General features: G+C 40.0%; 1 long non-coding RNA gene across 1 annotated transcript; it reads right to left on the bottom strand.

The window, feature by feature from the left end:
• Positions 1-2,051: 2,051 nt before the first annotated feature.
• On the bottom strand, positions 2,052-24,783 carry LOC124266721. Its single transcript, XR_006895828.1, has 3 exons — positions 24,288-24,783; positions 15,015-15,021; positions 2,052-2,064 (listed from the first exon to the last, which is right to left on the bottom strand). It is a non-coding gene; the product is annotated as an uncharacterized LOC124266721 (long non-coding RNA).
• Between the last annotated feature and the right edge of the window lie 613 nt (positions 24,784-25,396).

Here is a 25,396-nt window from a genome sequence, read left to right on the forward strand (position 1 = left end):
TTCTTTGTAGCATTATAGAAAGATTCGCATTCGTGACAGTAGGTTTGCCTAGATATTTTGAGAGAATAAGAATCCCTAAATTCTGTAGACTCAATTTATTATAAGGAAAAAAACCAGGCTATCTGTGTAACCTCTGCCCCCATTGCCCGGAAGTGAGTTTAGGACGCACATGTTCTTGCTCATAGCCTCCGTAATGGCAGATGTCTGGTATGTGGGTTCAATTTGTCAGTATCTCACAAAATAATGTATTTCTAAATGGTTTGTTCGAGGCACACAACATATGTATTACCAGACCGCGAGTTCTGGCGTGTTGATGACAGCTGCGTGCAGTCCATGGATGTTTGATTCTGCCAAGCTCTACAGGTTAATATTGTGACACGTGTCACATAAGTGAAATATTTATTTGACAATCGTCTTTGGGAAATGTTGGATTTCTTTGATACCAGATATACATTCCTTTTCCCATTGTATACTTCAGTGAAATTCAGATTAACACCATCTATTTAGATTGAGTCATGTTGTATACAGCATGTGTAACAGTTTTCGTGCCAATCTCTTTACAGCTTACTTGAAGCTGATGAGGATTCATCGTGGATCAAACACAACTTCGGTGTCTGTGAATCTGAATTACGACCTACCAAAGTTCATCACAAGATAGGGGCGGTAGGGTAGTGCAGTGGTTAAAGCGTTCGCTCGTCACGCCCTGGGTTCGATTCCCCACATGGGTAAAATGTGTGAAGGCCATTTTCCCTCTCCGTGATATTGCTGAAATATTGCTAAAAGCGGCGTAAAACTAAACTCACTCACTCACTCACTCATCACAAGATAACAAGATGGGGCAATGTGCATTCCTTAAACCATTTCCCACAGAGCATTTCATGACTGAAACATGCTCACCATTGATTAACCATTTTTCATCGTTTTAGCAACCATCAAACTCTAGTGTATACCCCTTTTGTCCTTCAATTTTTATGATGACAGTGATCTGTGCATTATCGAGACTGGACCAGGCAATCCACTGAGCGAGGTAGCAGTGGAAACTATATGAATTGATCACAGAGAATCAGTGATGACACCAGGTGTCCGGCCCTACAGATAACACCCGACTTCCACATTAATCTGCCTGAAAATGTATGTGTTTGTGGTCTGACGTCCTGCAGCAAAACTGTAGCCATGCGACGGCGACTTGCAAAACAAACCAGACAATCAAGTCATCGATCGGAAAATACAATGAGATGTTTGTTGAAACTAAATACATGTTAATTTTGAATAACCTACTGCATACACAAGCCGAGATTATGCTGATTCAGAGTTATGAAAAATATCTAAGAAATATGTCGGTTTATGAATCGCAACCAATTGTAACCAATTTCATTTATTTGTGCCAATATGCCAATCGTGAGATCAGCACGTTTTGAAACATAAATTGGAACAATGGCTTCGTAATCAACGAGTAGTCCTTCTTTTCAAATATTGCCAAGTACAGGAATATATAGGCTTCATATTGCCGATTGGAGAACGTCAGGATTTAACAGTAACACTGACTGTGTCAGTGATGGTTAAGAGGTGTCCCTAGTCCCTCTCACAGGCCCGGAACCATAATGTTCCATCAGTTCCACCCAGCCCTTACTGTAATGCAAAAGCCCTAGATGAAGCCTGGAATTTTTTAGCTTGGCTAGAACTCCTTTTCAGTTGAAGGAGTTCTTCTCTTATGTTTTTCAGAGACTAAGCGTTAGCCTGGAACGTCCTCTACAGCCCCAGCTCCACCATTAGCCACATCAGCCGACGTACACGACACCCCATGGCGTGTAAATCCAGGTTACATCCGTTATACATGAGAAGGAATTTACAGGTCGGTGTGAAAAAATATAACAGAAATGTTCTGGCAATGAACTGTTTAGTTACATGCAGTTTTATAAATTAGTCTTGCCATGAAACAGACATCCCTGGTACATTTCCTTTATGAATGTGGATTTGTGTGAACTCGGAGCTGTTAACATGGAAAGTAACTTAAGCTCTCAGCATGCTGTTCAGCTCAATTTAACAATCACAGTGGAATGTTTACTTTGAATTTAACAAGTTACTTTAGAAACTGACATTGTACAATGAAACAATACAGGAACTAGGAAGTCATCAACTCCCTGACGGAAGCGGTGGAACACGCCAACGTAAGTGACAGATCGTCAGCTCTTAAGTTTCACTAAAAGTCGCTCAGGCATCAAAATGATTCTCTACCAACCCATACTATGCTGTGAAAATGTAAAACTTTTAAAACATCATAATTATTCTAACAGAACGTTACAGCGTTACGTTCCAGCGCAAGCTATTGTCCCTTTGTAAATACGATGTGACGTTGAATTACAGATCAGTCACTCCACACAAGGTACATGTTAAAGCATACAAGTGTGCATAAACCCCCCATTTTAAATACGTAGTGTTAACAGAGTTTTTTGTCTAGTTCCAAATATATAATATGCTATTATATTTTACAATTGAAAATCGCTACAGTTAATCTGTTACATAATGTGAACGTTGGCTTTTGTTGGACATGCATCACCTTCACTGGGACAACAGCCTATAAGTCTATCCGATGCCTATTCAACATAACACACCAAACAACATATCAAGACGTCATGTTGGCATGTTAACAAAGACATAAATAAATAATCTGAACCAATGTCCATGCATACATACACACACGAGCGCGCGCGCACACGCACACGCACACACTCATCTCTGAGTAAGTTCAATAATCTTACATTCACGTATTAAATGATATTTTGTTCAATGCTATTTTCCCCTTCACACGACACGGATTTTGTTTCAGAGGATAGTGAAAACTGGGTACGGACATTCTATATTTAAAGAATAAAAGTTCCATGACCCGAACATCACATTGACCTTGAGTATGTAGTTTGATTTAATGTTTTTTGCTTCTCGCTCTAATCATCAGTAATCTTTAGTTGATGTTTTTGATTCCTAATTTATTTGATCAATACAATTATATACTACTGAGACTTGTGTTACCACTTAGGCTTGATAGTCCAGCAGATTCAGACAATCAGGTTATGGGACTCAGACAACATAACCAAAGGTGTCAGTTTACTTTCCTTTCCTTTCCAAGTATTGGTTTATGACCGTTTAATATATTTTTATGTCGGATTAATCCGTGTTTATAAGGTATTTAATATTTTAGTCATAATGTAAGTACTTTAGTGTCGACATTATCAAATTATCAATATTTCGTGTGCGATGATAGAATCACTGTGGAGCAGGAGTGACCTTTGACCTGTATCTCGTGATATTTACTTATATACGATGGTTTTGCAAGACCGTGGAAGAGTTAAGTAAGCTTTAAAAAGGGAAAGTGATTTCACTTGAACTATATATTTATTCCTTTTTCAGACTTTTATGACATATTTAGTGCATCTGTGTTTTTGTAGCTACCCGTACATAGCTTAACTGAATCATAGTTTCCTTCCTCAGCATCAGTGCTGGTCGAAAGGGACGACTGACGGGATCAAGTGGCCAAGCTGATCGAGTTGATGCATGTGTGCATGTTGTGCATTGTGGTACGGTTAATACAATGCCCTGACAAAAGGGTTAAGACTCCCCTTTGAACCAGCAAAATATAACACAGACAAGTCTAAAATATTCAATAATATATTGAACAAACATTGAGCAAGCTACAATGAATGACAATACAGATATCTAGTACAATGCAAATACTAACTCACCGGAGTCTTGACATTTACAGTGAGAGCAGATATTCTGAATGAAGGTTGTTTACAACTGACAGTAGTTGAATAGTCAAGCACGGTCTTGAAATGTTGACAGACAGACTTGACGAGGTAGACAGAAGTAACAGCTCGATGACGGCAGACAGATGTGTATAACTCCAGTCATGTAATAAGTCCGTGTGTGCAACACAACAACCGGCCTTCATTGAGCTCTTATAAACAGTTCTCGAGCATTCTAGCAAAGTTAGGCAGCATCATTATCCACTCAGAATGTTCACGAAATCGGTGGAACAAACGGCATGACGAGTCAACAACTTGCCAAGTGAGGCAACTCTGAGGCGCTAACAAAAAGGTGTACCGCTACAAATACTATTGCCATTGAACATATATGATGCGAGATGCGAGCCAAAACCTACACTCAAAACTTTAAACATTGCGACCCATAATAATTATCACTTAATCAATGTGATATTACAAATTACAAATTACAAAAAGCACACTCTCATAACAATTGTTGGTCATGGTGTCCACATTCGAATAATTACAGACCATCAGCAAAAAGCTGGAATACTGCTGGGAACGTTGTGAGACAGGAAACAACAAAACACAAACCAAAAATAATGACATGTTCTCTCTGGATTTAATTGAAAAAATGAGCAATAATAAGATCTATGCTTTTATTGTTGCGTGGTTTCCGTATTGTGACCTTAATCTATAGTAACGGCAGAATAGGACATAGTAATTTACATCTTCAGAAATTTGTCAGATCCATTTTCTTGTCGTTCCTTGTGACAGAGCTTCCAGTTTGACGTAATTTAAAGGGGCGCTCGTCTTGCTGAAGACCCAGGTTTGATTCCCCACATAGGCAAAATGTGTGAAGCCCATTTCTCGTTACCCCCGTCGTGATATTGCTGGAATATTGCTAAGAGCAGCGTAAAACCATACTCACTCACTCGAGATCTTGGAACATTTATTGTCTTATTTCACAGAACATCAGGTGTGTCGTGTGATTACTAACACATTTTTTCATTCATTTACGTAGAGCACGAAATTAGAGTTCAGCAGGAAAGTGAACGCTATTTCAATGGTATTATTATTGCAAGTAATTTGGAAAAAGTTGGAGTGTCGATGTTATCCCCGTCGATGCAGTCGTCATTGGTAGCTGCTAAAACTGAACTCGCTCACTCACACACTTTATAAATTATCTATTCACGACTTGACCTGCGAAACCAATATCTCTGAAAGAATCTTTGAACACTAGACTTTATCTCACTTATCGAAACAATCCCATCGGTCACACATTGTACCCATGTGGAGAATTGAACGCAGGTCTTCGGCGTGACGAGTGAACGCCATCACCACTAGGCTAACCGCCTCGGTCAGACTTGTTCGACGAGTATTGAGGTCGGATCTTTAACAGAATACGCTACTGTCACTTATATTCCTTGTTTGACTATCAGCATTACTTTCCAGGATTTGGTGACAATTGCAGTCCACACTGGAGCTATCTTTACCAGTACAAACTCTCTCATTATTAACAACGAAATAATGTGGCACCCTGGATAATAAACTCACTCTTCCTTGTTAACATGTTTATAGGAGTATAATGACTCACCAGCCGCATCCCACCACCCAGCACAAGTCTCTCCCTCCACCATAACCACCCCTCGTCCTCACACAGTAGTGTTTAACATCACATCATGTATAAGCAACGACGATGTTAATACAGACACCTAATCAACCTTAAAGACACCTGCATCTAACCAATGCAGCTGTTTATGATAGAATTACAGCCATCACGTCAAAATATGCCTTCAGCAGCCAGACAGGCGTAAAGCCGCCTCATTTAGCACGACTACTCTCTGTTTGGAATAAACGCTAAATTGGAAACGAACAATCTATATTAGTTTCTGGAAGTAATTAACAACACTCCATCCCTCTCCCGTTCCCTACCCTAGTTCTCACACAGTAGTGTATTGACATCACATCATGCAAAAGCAACGATGACATGTTAAAGACTTTATCCCAAAATCCTGCTCAATACATCTGAATACAGCAGAACTACAGCTAAGGCGTCATAATATGCCCGCAGCAGGCAGACAGGCGTAAAGCTGCCTCATCGAGCAAGACTAATTTCTGTTTGGAATAAATGCTAAATTGGAAACGAATTGAAACAATCTATATTAGTTTCTGGAAGTAATTAACAACACTTCTAGGGTGATTTCCTTCTATTGATTGTTCATGTATTTTCCAGTTTTGTCTGTTCAAAGCCATTAAATCTTTCTGTGCGGTATTCAGAAATGGTCTTTTCAATGATCAAAGAGTGAAAAAGGTAATTTTAGATATTGAATGTTTCTATGCAATCATGGGTGCTCCAATTCTGACAATAAAAATTTAACTTTGTCAAGAAGCTGTGTGAGTTGACTCAACGCTTCACTGAGCTCGAATACAGACAGCGTCTTCTTTGCATGTCCTGGGAAAGGTGATGTCTTCACTGTTATTAAGGACTTCGATCAATATTGGTTGCTGTTTGGTTTTGTTGCTACTGCGGCTGCTGAAACTATTGAAGTAGTAAGTGAGTGAGTGAGTGAGTGAGTGAGTGAGTGAGTGAGTTAGTGAGTGAATATGTTTGTATTTTTGGCAATATTTCAGTTACATTATAAAGTGCAGACTTGATAAGGTAGAAAATCCTAAATCCATGTTTTATTACTTTGTGATTTTGGTGAAAGTAAAAGGGTCAAAAACAGAAAGTCCCTTGTATGATTCCGACTCTATCACAAGCATGGGTTTATTCAAAACCAAAAAGAAGTAATGACATCGGGTGTTCACGAAAAGGTAAGGTCGAGCAAATCCTGCCAAACCGGTGTATTCCACAGACAGAATGCCAAGTCTACTAGTCAAACTACTGAACATGTATCAGACATCATTTGTTTCAATATTGTGTAGAATTAGAATGTCTTCCACATTTCTGCCATTAAACATTACGAAAAATGTCATTGAGGTCTTGGAATCTTGAACGTTGTCGTTCGACCATGGCATGCTATCCAACTCACAGAGCTTTCTTTCGTTGTATGCTTACTAAGGTGTATTCCCAGTAAATCTTTCCATTTTCGCTCGCACACACGCACGCGAACACACAAACACATATACACGCACGCACACACACACACGCAGTAAATCGATACTGGTAATCGAGACTGTTTATAAACTGGCGTTGACATTTTATATTTCATTTGACATGCTCAAGTCCAATGGTCTATGGTTCGAATCCAGTATTCTTGGTCCGTTAGGTGCCATGCCAGTGATTCTCTGTACGTAGTGTAACCGAAGTCGTAAATGTCTTTGAAAGTAAAGGATAATGTCAGATTGAAGTGACTAATATGAAAAGATTTGGCAGTCCCGAAGTTCAGATGAGTACCTAATACTCAACCTGTACAGTTGCCCAAAGCCATTTCACAGTAATGAGATTATATGTTTCAGATTTCATTATTTACAGACGGTCATCATAAAGCTTGCGCATTGCTGTGTTTCGTAAAAACACAATCAATCCAGCACTTAGCAATACGGTTACAAGCCCACCAGGCATATATATTGATTATGACTAACAGTCACGTGTACCAGTCAATAGCTATCTATACACAACACAGGACACTTTCATGCTTGTAGCATTGTAGAAAGTATTTGTGTTCACATAAATAGAAGTGTCAGTGTTACCTGATTGTTGTAAGAGGAATCCAGAACATGAAATGGTGGGACACTTATTTATCTCACATTCACGTAGGAGGCTGAACCTGACTCATCCATGCATGGTTAGATCCCTGTGTCGATCAAACATTTTATCAAATTATTTTTCGGTGAATGGAACATGTGGGACGCTTTCATGTTAGACACTTCCATCAGTGATTGGCGTAGCAATTCTGACAGAATGGGCGAGGTGTAATGATTGTATGATTGTAAATACCCTAAATTCCTATAGGTTAAGATTATTACAGAAAAGAGCAAATCTGTTTGTGTAACCTGAGCCATCATGACCCAGAAGTGGGTTTAGAACGCACCTGTTTTCGGCTCATGAGCCCCGTTACTGTAGATAACATAAATACCAGATAAGGTAGTCAGTCACTCCTAACAATGTGTTCTAATATCCCTGCTTAAACTCCCTTCTGGTCCTCCGTTAACGGGTTTGTCGAGATAAATCACATGTTTATTACCATACCGCGAGTTCTGGTGTGGCGATTACAGCTCCGTGCAGTCCACGGATGTTTGACACTGCCAAACTCTGGAGATAAATGTTGTGACAAGTGTCTCGTGCGTCAAATATTTATTTGACAATCGTCTTCAAGGAAAGGTTAGATCTTTACATGTTAATTAACAAATATCCATTCCTTTTCCACAGTGTACATCCGTCAAATTAAGATAAACACCATCTATTCTGATTGTGCCATTTTGTATACAGCATGGGTCACAGATTTCGTGCAAATCTCTTTACAGTTTATCTGAAGTTGATGAGGGTTCACTGTAGATCAAACACTCCCATGGTGTCTGTGAACGTGAATTACAACCTACCAAGGCTCATCACAAGATAAAGGGTTGAGGCAATGTGCAGTGACTCTGTGTTCCGTGGTTGAATAATATATTGTTTCTGCATTGATTAATCTAACCCTATTGTTACACGAATGAACATTAATTTGAAGAGCAGTGGCTGATATTTCTTCCCACTTCCAACAATGTATCTTCTCAGTGAATATACTATTAAAAAATAGAAACGCTTAACCCAGAAATCTGTTGCGACAATGTTGTATTTTCAAACATGTATAACTCGTCAACAATTAGACTTCAGTACATGAGTCTTTTGCATCAGTTTAGAAGAAGGAAATTCCTATACAACCAAGTGGATAATTTTTGATAACGGAGACGTTGAGCGCGATGGTGACGACGTAGCACGGTCCCGACGTCGGGTCTCCTGGCACTAAGTCCAATCTCTCTCAGTCTGTTCCGTACAGTTTGACCGGATATCCTCCGAAGCCCTGGCACCCTGGCTTCTGTGCTCTCACCCGTGGCAGTACGCTCACGTAAATATAATACCCGGATGTACCGATCTTGGGCTGCAGTGGTGACTCTAGGTCTGCCTGAACGGGGACGGTCATTTGTTATGCCTGTTTGGTTGTAACGAACTGCAAGCTGTGATATCGTGCTCTGACTAACATTCAGACGCCTGGCAATAGAAGATTGGTAATCTCCAGCGTGCATTCTTTCAATGGCGATGTTCAGTGTCGCAGCGTCAAGACGTGGCGTAGTAATTTGACCTTGAAACTCCTTCAAAACGAATGCCGATTTCCGAAAATAATCTGGACTTTTATAGCCAAACAGTGCATGCTCCTTGCTGCACAATTTCATCTGGAAGGTGATTTCTGTTCCGTTGTGGCGATGCCTTTTTAATCCTTGTAAGAAATCTTATTCAAATCAACATTTTCAGGTAAAGTCGATTTTTTTACTTGTGCATTTGTGTAAAATCACGTCATCAGCATTTGTGTTACGTATTTTGAGGATTGTTTGAACACAATAGGTAATTAAGACATTTCTTAAAATACAAAACGCCTATGCGTTTCTTTTTTTGGATGGCATACATGCGTTGTCACATGCATAGTGGAGTTGAGTTGGGCTTTACGTCACATCGGCAATATTCCAGCCTTAAAGTGGCGAGATCAAGTTTGCATTCATACAAATTTTAAGTATAAAGTCCAAATGAGGTTTTTTTAAAAAAACATACACAGTCATTACATTATTATAACAGAAAATGGCATAGCACCATATTAAAAAACAAGCAATTCGTCATTCACATCACATGAGAACGGATATACTGACTGAAGGTTGTTTTCAATGACAGCAGATGAGTAGACAAGCACGGTCGGTCTTGAAACGTTGAACAACTTGATGATGGCAGACAGATGTATATACATACAGTCATGTGAAAAGTCCCGTCTCACAACTCAACAACCAGCCTTTATATAGCTCTTACACAGTTCTCGAGCATTCTAGCAAAGCTAGGCTCCATCATTATTCTCTCAGAACGTTATGCAAAATGCCACGGCATGACGAAAGCCGGATGTCAACAAGATAAACAAGCCAGCCAAGGGAGGCAACTCTGAGGCGTAACAAAAAAGGCGTGCCGCTACAAATACTATTGCCATTGAACATACACGAGGCGAGATGCGAGCCAAAACCCACACTCAACATTTTAAACATTGTGACCCATGATAACTATCACTTAATCAATGTGATATTACAAATAACAACAAAACAACACACTCTCATAACACTTATTTCTATCCAAATCATATGTTTCAGAGACAACGTCTGGAACGTCCCCTACAGCCACGGCTCCACCATTACCCACAACAGCCGATATACATGACAGCCCATTGAGGGTTACATCCGTAAAACATGAGAAGGAATTCACAGGTCGGTGTGAAACATAATACAAGAAATGTCCAGGCAATGAACTGTTTACTTACTTTTTATAAAACAGACTTGCTATGAAACAGACATCACTGGTAGTTTTTCCTTTATAAATCTCATGTGAACTCGGAACTGTTAACATGGAAAGTAACTTAAAGCTCTCAGCATGCAGTTCTGCTCAATTTAATCATCACAGTGCAAAGTTTACTGTCCACTAAACAATTTACTTCACAAACTGACATTGCACACAATGGTAGAATAAGCAACCAGGAACTCACGCATGGGAAGTGTTAAAAAAGGAAGTACGGTGAATTGGGACGACCTGTATAGCACAAGGGTATGAAAAGGCTGTTCGCTGAGAATGTGGTAGGTTGCTGACTTTGTGTGCTGGCTATTAGGTGCATAACTCAGAGAAGTGTGGGTTCGGATCTGTATGTAACTCAACAATACTAGTATATTATTCCGACATCAGTTTGTTCGTTACTACTGATATAGCCCAAAGCAGAAGATATGTTACTTAACAAAGTTTCGTGGAGGACGTTTCCAAATTTGACACTTCATTGTCTAAATTAACGTCTGATGTACAATGTAATTGTTTTTATACTTTTATGACAACTTGTTTTTGTGTATAGGTGAACAATTGGCTTGGTTCTGCATGTGTTTAGTACTGGTGCTTACCGGTGTGGCAGAAAGTTTCATTCTCACTTGTGTACATGAAATTCATAACGTTTCTTTTGGCGTTTAGTGTATATAAACATACATCAAACTAGACTTTAGTTAACTGTTCAGTTAGTAGTCTGCATAGTTTCTTATAACCATTGAAAAAATAAAGACTTAACATTTTCAAGCTATGTGTACTGTTTCTTAAAAGGACTTTCCTAAAGTTAAACATATTGGCAGTTAGGTTTTCAGGATGTATTTCCTTGTAAGTTTATCATAAAATGGATGATATTCGTCCCCTAGTGATATTCGTCCTCTAGACTATTTTACTTCAGGGGCAAGTTCTCAAAATTAGATCAAATTTCACAGCTATCTTTCCATTCACATTAAACGGAATTTGTTTTTGAGGATAGCCAAGACTTGGAATACTTTTGCATTGACGTTCTGTATAATGATACTGTCAGATGCCCACAGTGGACTCTGCTTGTAACGAAAGAGGAAAGACATAAATGATCAGGGCTCTCAGTTTCTGGATTCCAGGCATAATGTAAACAATCCGAGACAAACACCACGGATTCGAAACAACGACCTCAGGCTTCTAGCAGGCCATGGACTTTAAGCCGTGCACAGACGGAAGTTAGGCTCTTGCATGTTGACGACAAGCAACAAAGGAATGTCTACAAACCCAAATAATGCTATGACAATATTGTTTCTAATAGTTTTATATCACCCTAATTACACAGAAACGTGACCGCCTCCGTGGTGTAGTGGTTAGAGCATCCGCCCGGAGTGCGGATGGTCGTGGGTTCGATCCCCGACGGGTTCGATACCAAAAGACGTTAAAATATGGTACTTGTTGGTCCCTGCCTGGCGCTCAGCATTACTGGGTACAACAAGGACTGGTCAGTATAATGTGTCTGAGTGGGGTATTCATGCTTCACTGCGGCATGGTATCTCAGTGAGCTAGCACTATAAAACCAGCTTCAGTCTGGGCTAGTACAAGCAGCCGCACATACACATACACGCGCATGCACGTCGTCATATGAGCGAAATATTCTCAAGTACGACGTTATACCCAATTCACCTCACCTCACCTCACAGGAACGTGTACACAAGTTGTCGCCTCTGGACGAATAGAACACTGTTGATGCGACGTTAAAGTACAGCTACCCAGTCCACACAAGGCATTTTAAACGTCTGGAACTGTGGGTACAAATACAATGATGAAAAGTCGAGTCCAATGTGCAGAGATGACTACATAATAAACTTTATAAGGTTTTCATCTCCCAACATCGAATGTGTCCTATAATGCGAAGTGGAAACTGTAATTTGTGTGACAAACGGCACATAAGCCCAATCGAGTCAACATTTGAGGACAGAATCAGTCCGCCAAAGAACAAAACGGGTTTCGCATCAAGACGTTATGCAGACATAACACACCCACCCAGAGTTTGTATCAAACAAAGATTCGATGAGGTGAATAGGTCTGTAAACATGAACCAGTTTCCATGGAAGGGTATAACCACAATGTCACGTGTGCAATTACCTGCTTACTGAGATTGTATACACAAACAACAAACTAACCTCTACAAAATCATTTTTCAGCAAACATTACAAACCCATGTTTAGGTAGTACTACATGTTTCATACATTCACACACAGAGATGCATGTACGCACACACGCGCGCACACACGTGCACACATATATGTCGATGTGTCAGTGCAATAATCTTGAACCCGTCGATTAACTCAATCTTAATTTTGTTTTTAACCACTAATACCTTCAGTCGAACTCTGGCTAACAGTTCAACGACTAGAACATCACAATGAGTTTGTTATTTGTCTATTTCTTCCCATTTCGATCATCAGTAATCGATGGTTAATGTTTCTAAATCAATTACTTGATCAATACAATTATATATCACTGAAACTGGTGTTGCAACTGGGGCTTGTCAAAGTAGTCGAGCAGAGCCAGACAATCAAGTTGTGCAACTCCTGCAACACAACCACAAGTGTCATTTTGTTTTCCGAATATTGATTAATGACCGTTGAGTGTTTTTATATGTATTTATAATTCCGTGTTTAGATGGCATTTAGTAGTTTTTGAATACAGAGGTACTCTTGAATAGACAACACCACATTATAAATAGGTGGTGTGTTATGATAGAATCACTACTCAGAAACGCAAGTGTAATTTTGCTTTCCGAATATTGGTTTATGACCGTTGAAAGCATTTATATGCATTATTAATTCTGTGTTTATATGGCATTTAGTAGTGTAGTTATAATGTAACTACTTTTGTGTAGACATCATTAAATTAAAAATAGTTTGTGTGTAATGAAAGAATCATTGCTCATGTTGAACACTGGTAACCTTTGACCTGTATCTCGTGATATTTACTCATTTGTGATTGTTTAACCAGTCTGTGGAAGGCGTTGAGTAACCGTTTTGGCAATCAAGAAACCGTACCAAATGTCTTATCCATTCTTGTTTTGGTATCTCATCGTGTTAGGACGAGTAGGTTGCTTTCCTTGATCTATATTATGCAATGAATATAACTGATGTATCACACATCTAAGCGCCACGTTATACTCAGACGTTCAATGGAACCTAATCAACTGACGAAAGTGTCTCTGACCTATGAGGTCACGATGTAAACTTTATGCTTGCTCACAATGGAATGAAAACACCCCATCACAGGATATTATTAACATCCAGGCTGCAATGGCGTCACAGACTTTACGAAATGAGGTTGCTTGAACGTAAAGTGTTCGTAATATGTTTTCATATCTTTCTTCCTGAAAGCTCTTCTGACAAATACGAATCCATGTGGGTATTCAATATCACTGAAATTGTAGCAGATCGTAATATGAAAAATGCAATTTCATCAAAACATTTACTTTGCTAGCATATGGCCACATGAGGTTCCAAAGCGGTCAGTGCTCAGGCATTTGGTGTTAATGTCTTTCTGTTATTGAATAAATTGTGAGATGCTTCTATTTTGATGCCTTCAACAAACGTTACATCGTGTTTGGGAATTAGATCAAAGATATTACACTGTTACGTCCTGATTCTTTTAGGTTAACTGGAAATCAGTGCGTTAAAGAACTGGATGTGAAACCAGCTCACAACAAAGCCACGTGAGGTGAGGTGAGGTGAAATTGGGTTTATCATCGTGCTTCAGAATATTTCGCTCATATGACGACGTGCATGCGTGTGTATGTCTATGTGCGGCTTCTTGTACTAGCCCAGACTGAAGCTGGTTTTATAGTGCTAGCCCACTGAGATACCATGCCGCAGTGAAGCATGAATACTCCACTCAGACACATTATACTGACTCCAAGCCGACCAGTCCTTGTTGTACCCATTAATGCCGAGCGCCAGGCAGGGACCAACGAATACCATATTTTAACGTCTTTTGGTATGATGCGGTCGGGGATCGAACCCGCGACCTTCCGCTCTCCGGGCAGACTCTCTAACCACTACACCACGGAGGCGGTTACAAAGCCACGTGATGTAATGAAACAACTGTATTCTAAAGTTAACTAAGTTCACACATGAATATAAAGGTAGTGATCAAAGATAATATGATACAAGACAGTGATTAAAGCAATAAAGACAGTGACGGTAATATTCACCTCACAGGAAAAGTATTCCGACTTGCAAAAACGGCCTAGAAAGGGTATTTTGATCATCACATACATCTTTTGGTATCTTGAGATGTCATCTGGGATTAGAAGCAATAGCTAAAGCCCCTTATGGACTCAATAATAAGATGCTAGCAATACTCTCTGCAGTAGTACAGCCTGGGACCGGCACTCTCCAGTACTTTCCAGATCTTTCTGTCTTAATCTAGTAACTCTAAATATAGCACACCACTGCCTCACACTGAATCTACAGGTACGATGTACATTCAAAAGACAGTAAAATAACCGGTGTATTACAGATGTTTAAAACTAGAATGTAACTATGAAACATATATCACCATACATGACAATACAGCATAGAAAGGGGCTGTAGATCACCTGTCAAGACACCTTAGCGACCTACCATACGTTTGTATGTACCCCATCTGTCTAGCTGCTGGCAGTTGTGGGAAACATGTAGTGACACTAAAATTGTGGTAGGAATAAAATACTTTGAAAGATGTGGTCTTACATATCCTCTCAATAATTTTACACTTCAACCCCCTTCAAGATGTAGCCCCTGACCATCTAAATTACATTGTACACTGCCAATATGACTAATTACCTATCTACATAATGACAACATGTATGAATTATTTCAATATCCCAACAATTAAAATGAGGTATAACAACATAAATAGTATCTATTTTTAATCAAACTTTGAAATAGTTATCCTAAAATTGTACACGGTCAAGCAGGACATGCTTGACCGTGATTCTTTCATCCTGAAAGGGATACAGAATGGAGAAACCCAACCTTTCAACAGGTATTCGTGGGTATATCTAGAGTTGCCGATACGATATCGTCGTGTGATGACCTACTCAAATCAGCACAGACAATACAAGCAGGTTTAATCGATAGTTGGTTTAATGTTGTGTAATATATTTATACCCACTTGGGTGTCCCACTTCCTTTGCATTAGATCACGGGTGTAAGATCTAATCACGAGTTTATAATTAGTTCATGTGATGAGAAGTAGTGTCACAGATTTATGTTGCTTTAGCATCAGCCATTGTGTTACCGATGCTTCACGTGTGGCTGGGTGACCAACAAAAACATAAGAAGATATAATAATTCAACAATTTCAAGTAAAATTTGATATTTGCAAGACAGATTTTTGATTGCCTGAAACTATAGCCCAAAAACTTGGCCCCTTTTACAATTTTAATAGGAGTGCCATCTAATATTAATTCCGTCTCCTTGTGAGGTTTATAATGGCTACAATTAGTTTTTGATTTTGAAAATTTGAATCCATTTTGTAAACGAAATTTGTTAAATTTATTCTAACATAATTGCAGTTGCCTTTCAAAGGTATGAAAGTTTTTGCCACAGCGATCCATCATTTGAATCATTTAATTTGAAAATGCCTGTCATTTACAAAATTGGATATGAATTGAGACAAACGGCCTCATAATCGTGTAAATCTTTTAAAATCCCCTATTTCCATGCAGTGTCGTATGCTTTTTCTAAATCGAAAATAACGACACTGTATGTTGTTTGTTATTATTTACGACTCTTCTGACAATGGTTCTGTACGCAATTTATGATCATTTGTACTACTGTTTTTACGGAAACCACGTTGTATAACAGTAAGCAGATTGTTGGTTTGCAAGTACCAAACTAATCGATTATTGATCATGCGTTTTGCCAATGTAGCTTGAAAGTGAAATTGGTCCTTAATGTGAAGGATCGGTATGATCACGTCCAGGTGTAGGTACTTGGACAATTATAGTATCACGCCATTAAGAAGAACATTTCCCCGACGTCCAAATGTCATAATATATATAAAAGAGTTTCTAAACATGATTCTGGTAAGTGTGCAGGAGCTGATAATGTGTGATAGCAACTTCTGTAGTAGTATCATGAACTTGTTCAAGAGCACAAAGCAGCTCATGAAAAGTAAATATTTCCTTGAAATCTTATTCTACTTGTATTTCATGTTTAACGGGTATTGAGGTCAGATCTTAAAACCGAATAAAGTTATATACCCTGTTTGATTCTCAATATTACTTTCCAGCATTAGAGCGACGCATAAAATATCATTTGATGACAACTACAGTCTACATATGAGCTATCATTAACAGCAAAATCTCCAGTATCAACATTCACATTGTCAACAACCAAATCACGTGACACATTGCGTGACACACACCCTTACTTGGTAACATGTATATATCCAAGATATTTTTTATGGATTAAACTTCTTTTTAAATTTCTCTCACAACGTTTCGAGACCATTCCAGGTCCCTTCATCAGGTGAACTGTCAGTTAGACTTGACATGCCTGTTATGGAATCAGAACATATTAATGTCAAAGAGGCCATGATAATTCTTTTGTCTGCTCAAAGGTGGTCATCAGCATGGCAGAATAAGAAGATTGTGGTGAAAACAGACAATATCACAGCCAAGTCTATTATTAATAAGAAAACATCTAGATCTCAATTTATGATGAGTTACTTGAGATATCTTGTGTGGTTGCAAGCTACATATAATTTTTCTCTTCAAGCTCAGTACCTACCAGGCTCACAAAATGTGCTAGCTGACTGTATTTCCCGTTTGACTACAAACGGTAAACTATCTGAATTATATAAATTAATACCAAGTATGCAGATGATGTATTTTTCCAGGGACTTATTGTTGTGTCACATGTCAAGTAAATTCCTCACTTCTAGGTGGGGAAAGTCTGCAGACCATGCTGAAGGCGTCGGCTAATAGACTACTTATGAACGGATGGGCACAGACAACGTCAAAAACGTACTCCAGTCAACTCAAGTGTTTTCTAGACTTCTGTAGATTACTACAGATAGAACCAGTTCCCGTGTTGGAAGCTCATTTGTTGCAGTATATTGTGTATCTTGTTGATGTGAAATGTTTCAAATATGCAAGTGTTCGCCAATATTTGTGTATAGTCACAAATGTTCATCTCTGGCATGGCTACAATGACCCCGTCAAAGATAGTTGGCAAATTAGACAAGCCTTGCGAGGCGCCAGACGTGAACTTGGAGATTCACAAGCAGGGGCTGTACCCGTGACACCAGAGATGCTGCTCTCAGTCCGTTCAAGATTGAAACTGGACACTCTGCTTGGGGCATCAATATTCATGGGTTGTCTGCTGGGATTTTACGGTATGCTCCGACCGGGTAATTTCTTATGCAGAACTGTGTTTAGTGTGGATAGAGACATAAGACTGTGTGATGTATCAACAATAGAGGGGGGGTATGTGCGTGACTCTATGCTGGTCTAAGACATTACAATTTCGTGAGAAGCGTCTGCAGGTAATACTGCCGGCGATTGAATCCCATCCATTAGACCCCGTGTCAGCTATGGTCAACCTACTACAGCTACATGGTCTTGATGATGGAGCGGGACCTTTGTTGTGTAACAATCAACGTGAGGCATTGAAAGAGAGTGTGTTTTTAGAGACTGTTAATCACATACTGCACGAGACCGACCCTTCGATGCGAATCACTGGACATTCATTTCGAAGGGGTGGAGCAAGCTGGGCATTCAAGCAGGAGATGCCGGGAGAGATAATTCAAGACATAGGCTTTTGGAAAAGCCCAGCTTACTTGAGATACATTAACATTCAATCAGTAACAAAATTAGAAGCTTTACAAAAGTTTGGAACATCTCTCCCCAGTTGTTAGATACTTATTGAGAAGGTTTTTTTTTTTTTTAATGTCTTTGTATCTACTTCACTTCATGTTTATTACTTTAGTCCAATCTCTTCTGGGCTGGGAGTTTTTTCTTATTTCTCTGAGCCACCGCATGTTGGCAGGGAATAAGAACGTGTAATTACACTTGTTGCATTAAATATTCCCATCACTTCGGTGTAGTTATTATTTCACAGTTTTCACGGAATGAGATTGGAATTAAAGTAATATTTTATTATTAAAATAGTTTTTAATGATGTTAGTTCCTTATTTTAGCGGCAAGCCAACGGCCTTAAGTTACCGCTCTTCATGTTAATTAGAGTTATCTCCCTTGACCTAATTCTTGTCGTCCTAGCGGTTGAAATGGCGGCATGCTTGATATGACCTTTCCAAATTTGTTGGTTTGAAGCCATTATATCTTTCTATATCACTCAGTAATGACGTCATAGTGACGACGTCATAGTCCTAACTGACAGTTCACCTGATGAAGGGACCTGGAATGGTCTCGAAACGTTGTGAGAGAAATTTAAAAAGAAGTTTAATCCATAAAAAATATCTTGGACATCAATGTACAACTTCTAAATGCCACTGAAAGACAACATGTACAGCGAACTTATCATAGGCGAACCTAGCTAAACCGGCACTCTGTCAAAACCGGCATTTTTATTTGGTCCCGACTGATGCCGGTATTGACAGAGTACACTGTATATAATTGTACAAAGACTTTCCCATCCCACCACCCAGCACCACACTCTTACAACTCGTCTTCCTCGTCCTTAAACAGTGTTCTAACATAACAGCATGCATAAGCAACGATGATACAATAAAGATTTTAATCACAAAACACTGATCAATACAGCTTCATACGATAGAATTACAGCCAAGTCGCCATAACATAGCTTCAGCAGTCAGACAGGCGTAACGCTGCCTGATCTAGCGCAACTAATTTCTGTGCTAGAATAAACTTAAATTAGAAACGAACTGAAACAATCTAAATTAGATGTAGTTGTGTATTTAATATATCATTTTCTCGATAAATTAACAATATTTTGGGGTTGATTTCCTTGTCCTTGTTCATGATCTTTCCAAATTTGTTGGTTTCAAGCCATTATATCTTTCTATGTGGTATTTAAAAATAGTCTTTTAAATGATCAAAGAGAGCAATGGCTCTAATTCTGTCAACAAGAACTGTACTTTGACTCATGTGTCGAGAAGCTGTGTGGGTTGTCTCAGTGCTTCAGTGAGTTTGAATACGGTGGACGCCAATATTACATGTGCCGGGAAATGTGATGTCTTCACTGTTATTGACGAGTTCGATCAATATTGATTGCTCCTGCTGTTTGAATTTGCTGCTTTTGCTGCTGAAACTATTGAAAACTCTCGCCTTCTCACCCTACCATTACTATTTCATTTACACTAAATTATGTTTAACTATCGATGCCTTCAAATTATTTCACATCACCTTAAGTTATAATAACAAGGATTCCCTTTTCATCGAGTTATATTCGCGTTTCAATCCTTCGTGTGCATTATAAACACTGGACATACACAAAGATACATTTTTTTCTTTACCTAAGGCTAACAGCAAGTAGACGGTATATTGTATTTTACAATCACAGCAAAGGTATATCTTCAAATCGCCTGAGAAAATCTCCTAATGTTTTAAATCTGAGAGTTGGGATCGCCAAAGTGATGAGGTCGGTCCTGACGATCAGTTCGAGGTGATCGAAGCGCCACGGAAGTTCTGAGTCTGTGATCAAGTACAGGGGTTAGGAACGCCTCAGAGATACGACCGCTTAGTGGAACGGTTTACTTGTTACCGCTAGGCTGTGTTAGTGTTCAGCGGCGATAAATCCTATTCTGACATTCACAGACATGGGTCGTGTTTAAACTGCAATGTACACTACTACGACTTGTGTGTGCTGTATATCTCAGTTCAGAGTATATACACAGTGAACAGAGGGGAGTCAATAAAGTCAGGATTCGGACGGATTGTCTTCCATCAATCTGTTTTATAACCCACCAAAAGGGAGTTCCCCACGTGGTGACCTTGCTCACAGCCATGTGGCCCATTGCAGGAGTTGATTGTCTTGAGTGCACATCCACTAAGCCTGATGTCCCCAGTCAGTGTCGGGGTTTGAACTCGGCGTGTGGCACGTGCTATTTGCGACCCGACGTCACGTATATCACGTGCGGGCTTAGTTGTGTTTACTCTGGTAACCATGGGGGCCACGTCGCGTGATTTTATACTTTAGAAACACACGGACGAGGGGAAGGACATCAATTTTGTTAGATTACTGGATATTACATTTCATTCACAGCTCCGTTAATGAATGATTTTAAGAGAATCTATTGTATCGAACGTGTAAACATAGTCCAACTGAAGTACATGTTTACGATAACATCGTTATAACGCAGAACTTGATAGATACCACGATATATGGTGAAATCAGATTTCCTTACTCACTGTGTGCAAACAACAATCACTATGAGTAAGCTACCTTGATGATTCTGGCTTATTTTAATTAACCAGATCACACGCTGCAGTTTCACGCCCGCTACTGGTCACTCAGAGAGCACGATGGCGCAATTGTCCCAGATGCGACAATTTGCTGTGCAGCCTTTTCGCTCAATGGAATCTGTTACTACAGCTTATCGAGACCGTTTTTTTCACTCAGGGTGACGTTTTAGTTTCATTAGGCATGTTCAAGTCCAACGATCTATATTACGAATCTAGAATTGCGTTGTGTGTACCATACCCGTGCTATCCTGTTCGTTGTGTGATCGTAAATGTCTATGTTTGAAGCTGAAATACTATTCAAAGAAGTAAAGGATCATGTCATTAATTATAGTGATGTGAAAACATGCGATGGTCCTTAACTTCTTATGAGTAGCTTAACCTGAACCTGAACATTGCCCTAAAGCCACTTCTCAGCAATGAGATTATCTGTTCGAGGCTCGATCATTTACAGACGCCCATCAGAACCCTGGACTATTGCTTCGTGTTGTTAAAAACCAATCAATGAAATACTTGCAATAAGGTTCCATGCACACGTTCATCAATGCTTAGTCACAATAATCATATAGCCACGAGGTATATTTATTGAACAGGTCTAGCAGTCATTAGTTATATTAAAAGAACGCAAGAAACTTTAATCCTTGCTGTATAATAGAAAGTAATTTTCTTTACAAAAATCGAAATGTCAGTGTAACCTGGGTGTTGGAAGAGACAATCAAAATCATGACGTGCTGGGACATTTATTATATCTTCTTCAAGAGGGGCGGTGGGGTAGCCTAGTGGTTAAGGCGTTCGCTCGTCACGCCGAAGACCCGGGTTCGATTCCTCACATGGGTACAATGTGTTAAGCCCATTTCTGGTGTTCCCCGCCGTGATATTGCTAGAATATTGCTAAAAGCGGCGTAAAACCAAACTCACTCACTCACTCTTCTTCAAGAGGGAGGCTGAATCTGACTCTTTCATGCATGGTTAGTTCCCTGAGTTGATCAAACATTGTATATCAAATGATCAAACTGTAGCCACGAGGCGGGCATACATGTAGGATTCTGGGGAACTGGGAGGAAGAGGTATAGGGCTTGTATATGTCCAAACACAAGTAATATTTAATGAGCTAGTGTATTAGCCATTAGCCATCCACAAGCTTGGTGCAGTAAGAATGAATGAAAGTAATTTGAGTATCAGAAGGGAGATTTGTCGTAGAATTGTATTACCTTGTTGAATGATTAATGAGGTTTCTTGAACAAAACACATTCCTCGATTTATCGCATCAACCTCTTTTTCTTCCCAAATCAAATGTTACTCGTCTTTATACCGGATACAGTGACATTTGTTCCAAGCTTTGTGTTTGCAATACTCAACCGGAACCGGAACCGGATAAGTGGTGTGCTAATAAAAAACGGTTACATTACACTTGCAGGTTTACCAGCTTCAGGGGGATTTACGTGTCGAATACATGCTCTCGTTAAGTGTTATGCATCTGTCAAGACGCCAGTGTGGCGATCACGATTGGTGAGTGTCTTGAGGTTGCTGAACAGTTGTTGGGGTATTCATCGGTTGCTTCTTCCCCTTAGTGGCATTCTTAAACTTAAGGAACACAGGTAGCCCAGTAGTTAAAGCGTTCGCTCGTCACCCCTTAGACGCGGGTTCGATTCCCCAATATGGGTACAGTGTGTGAAACCCATTTCTGGCGGTCCCCGCCTTGATATTGCTGGAATAGTGATGAAACCATACTCACTCACTCACCCAGTTGCTCATAATCCGTGTTGATCATACACTGTTTGTCAAATATTGATACAGAGTATAGCAAGCACTTGATGGCACACCCACTTTTGAAAGCACATTCTATATACAGTATATAACGGGGACCATTGCAGAAATATATTTATGGCCCACTAAAACTTTACACTATCTAAATTCCACCTTTGAAAAACATATTGCTTGTATCAGGGTATCCTGTGAAAACAACACTCCTAGCTGATTATTTGGCTGTGATCTGTTCTCTCAAGTGCAACGCGGCAATAAAGTGCACAGCTTTCTCTGACATCTATTATAGGAAAGTATTAGATGCAGGCTTCTTCAGAGAATTACTGAAACATCTGCACTGAACGGAAACATCTAGCTCCGTCAAACCTGTTTCAAAGTATGCGAAGCCAGAGACGATTGCCTACTTCATGCTGTCTTGGCGATTTCATGCACCTCAGCTGTTAGTTGATAGATCATGAAATAGATTGTAATTACCGAGAAACATCACTTATAACTGGGCACACGGATTCAGGACACAAAATAGCGTAGGGAAGGACGTCATGTACATGGACACTGGTAATGTAAACTCGAGAGGCAAACAGCTATCCACGTGATAGATTACGCTCTTGTCTACTTCCAGTTGCAGATTGTCATAAACGATCACAGTGGCAAGATGCTTCACTGTCTTCCCTTTCAATAGCAGATGTTACAGAGGTTTTCAAACCTTTTAACGGCTCATATCTCTATATCCTCCACATATCCTTCACATATCCACCGGCACATATATAGCCATCGTGACGTCATTGCACACTCTCTCCTGTTATGTAATATCTACTAACATCCCTCCACTCATCTCAGATTTGTAGTCAAGTAAATCGATTAAGGAGGGCCAGAGTGTATTCCCTTAAAGGCCGCATGATGAAGCTGTGGAATAACAAGATAACGTACGGACTAGGATGACTGGAAGAGGGATTACGCCGATTTTAAGCAATATTGCAGCAATGTGACATCGGGGGATGTACCCATGTGAGGAATCGAACCCGGAACTTCGCCGTGAGGAGAGGGCACTTTAACAACTAGGCTACCCTCCGCCCGAGAGAGGGAGATGGAGAGGGAGGGAGAGAGGGAGAGGGAGGGTGTTCAGTTAAAATTCACATCCCTCGACTTGAGCCCGTTACGCCGGGTAGAGGCATTTTGCTAGTTCCAATCCAAAGTTTGCCTTGATTATAACCGTGATGTTTCTTTCAATAAAGTGCTTATTGTCTACGACCTCCTTTACTTCAGGTTACCCCCGCATCTAGATGACACGCCGGGGAAGAACTGACACACAGCTCACAGCCGAGTCAAACTCAACTCACTCACTCATTCATTCATGCGTATCTGCTCTACCCCCTGATTTACTGGAAGTTAAGTGTGAACAGATGGCACATGAGGGGGTATATCTTTAGTATTTCTTCCAGATTATGAGTGAATAGTTGTAAAGTGGAATCGAACCCAAGTTCCCTTTGTGACCAGTGTAGATTTTATCTGCTAAACCACCCTACCATCTTAAGTGGTCGAGTGATTCCGTTTTAAGCCACAAAACATTTAGCGACATTCCTACATTGTCACTTGCCCGTTTGGGGAATAGAACCCGAACGTTCGACGTGACCAACACACACTTTAACCACTGATCTACCACAACGCCCCTCATACGCCTTGACGAGGACTGGAATACGAGTAAACAGATGAGTTGAAGCACGTCGCAGGATTGCCTTTTAGGCCTAGTTTGTATTACATTTCATATATTTCAGTTATTGTTAATTATGTTTACAAAGTTATTAAGAAACACTTGGCGCTGCGTTCATGGTGAGTCGCTTATTTGTAGCTCTCCCCAAATCCCAGTAAACTGAATAGAAATATTGTCTTCCAAGAAAAATTCTAAGGGTAGACAGCTTGCTGACACTACAGCAAAACCTGAACCTCCACATGCTGAAGACGGCGTGCAGACAAGAGCCCGGTCTGGCTGCGAGAGGCCACCGAACTCGCCGGCCATACAGACCAAGATGTCCGCAATGGTGACCAACCCGGGTAAGGCCGAGCTTTACGCTTTCATTGCGGACTCGTTGAGAGAGCAAACATCACAAATAGTGAGCAGAATTGACTTAATGAATAGCAAAATAACAGACCTCCACAAGAAAACTTCAGATATTCTCTCCTCTGTTAATTATAACGCAGAACAAATCGAGAGTAACACTGAAGACATTGAGAAACTTAAAGGTGAGATGGCCGAAATGAAAGCTGCCTTTGAAAAATACCTGCTTACCCAGGAAATGTATTCTCGAAAAAGCAATCTCTTAGTGTATGGAATACAAGATGATAAAGACCTACGGACGGGGTGAAGGAATTGTTTTTCTCACTAGGAGTTTCTAACATAGAGGACATGTTATTCGTCAACGTTCACAGCCTGCCCCGCAACAGTACTGACCCGACAAACTTCAGGGCCCAAACCAATCGTGGTCAAGTTTGTGAGAGCAGGTGGCCGACAAACTGTTCTTGATGCTGCATTCAAGGGATGGGCACAATTGAAGGGGAAGAAAATAAGCATCAGAACGGATCTCCCTGTACCGTTGAAGAAACTAAGAGGACGTCTCGCGAACAGAGCTTTTGAGCTACGACACTCTCACAAGTTGCAAACCAAGATTCTCGAACGTGGGATAGAGGTTACCCTACAAGTAAGAAATAACCCCCAAGACCGTTGGAGGACGATCGGACACGAGGACAAACCTTAGAACTTGCACGGTGTCAGTGTAAAGAAACGCAGACATCTGATGAGTGATGTGTCATATCACTACCTATATTTTCAGTTAATATACTTGATATTTGTTTTCGATATTTGTTGAGATCGATATCCATGTGGGATCGACGGACAGTCTATTTCACAACTTCATATGAGGTATA

Source organism: Haliotis rubra, unplaced genomic scaffold (genome assembly GCF_003918875.1).
Source record: "Haliotis rubra isolate DU_JTF1 unplaced genomic scaffold, ASM391887v1 Scf1275, whole genome shotgun sequence".
NCBI classification, from domain to species: Eukaryota; Metazoa; Mollusca; class Gastropoda; order Lepetellida; family Haliotidae; genus Haliotis; species Haliotis rubra.